Source organism: Loxodonta africana, chromosome 17 (genome assembly GCF_030014295.1).
Source record: "Loxodonta africana isolate mLoxAfr1 chromosome 17, mLoxAfr1.hap2, whole genome shotgun sequence".
Classification (NCBI taxonomy): Eukaryota; Metazoa; Chordata; class Mammalia; order Proboscidea; family Elephantidae; genus Loxodonta; species Loxodonta africana.
The window spans coordinates 27,900,226-27,901,441 of NC_087358.1; positions in this window are offsets into that span (position 1 = coordinate 27,900,226).

Sequence of the window (1,216 nt, forward strand, 5' to 3'; positions counted from 1 at the left end):
GGTTTGCAGCCCAATGCATGAACCACTGTGCCACCAGGGTTCATTTGCACATAGTAACAAATCAATAAATAGAATTATGATTATTACTAAACTACCACAAGTACTACTTGCCCAAACACTTAAAATAAGCTCCCATTTGTCACCAAGGTCCTATTCTCCCTCCTCAGTGGAAGATCAGCATCAAATCAACCTCACGTTCTCAGCTTTGATTACAGTCTAGGTTCAGAGGACATTTTGGTTAGCAGCCTGAGCTCTTAATCACTTCACCACCAGATTTATAACATGTATTTGGGGCAGGGGGGCACAATTCAATACATAACAAGCAAAAATTGTGTTTTCCAAGTTTTCGGGTAGAGGGGAGAAACAATTCTTAATAATTTACTTTCCAAGCTTTGACAATGGTTAAGTTTCCTTTCAGTTAAGTTATATGATTTTACAACTATTACCATCATTTTATTTTCTCCGTACTTTTGAAATAGTTCACTTAGCTATCACTTGGAGATATGAGTTGTTATTGTCAACTACCAGATGAGACTGAGCAAAATATATGTATTTGTTCCAACAGGAAATAACTGGTGAAGTTCAAAAACTTAGGGCTTTGTTTCTTGCTGTCCCACTGACTCCCCTGGAGAACATCTTCTTGGCCAAAATAAAAGTTCCTTTGCAATCACTTAAGAAACTGCTCACACTCCTGTAAGTCTCATCCCCCCCGTCCTCCACAGCCATTGAGGTGGTAAAATGAAGCACCGAATTTTAGTAACTCTGAATTCCTCAGTCTCTTGATTCATCCTGGACATTGACCAGAATAACCTGCTGGGAAGCCCCAATAAAAAGACTGCCTTTACAAACACTTTGCCTTTCCCTTCATTTATAATTGAGGTTGAGCTCATCAATAAAGCCTTCCAAAGGCCATTCACCACAATAATCTCAGACAAGTATTTACATTCTTTCCTCCTCCCCTATCAAAAGCAAGACTATTTTTGTTACCGTAAAAAAAAAAAAAAAAAAAAAAATGAATAGAAGTAGAAGGCAATGGGAAGCAGACTTTATAGCTCTTCTATCCTGGTATGGTTTTAAAAGATACCCAGTCTTACGGAAATACATCATGGACAATGAAAACTTGTCCCACTTTTTCCTCCTACTGTAACTCTTGTGATGAGAACTAAAGGAATTTCTAAAATGGGGTCCTGAAGTCTTTTTGCTTCTTTGTTCCCCT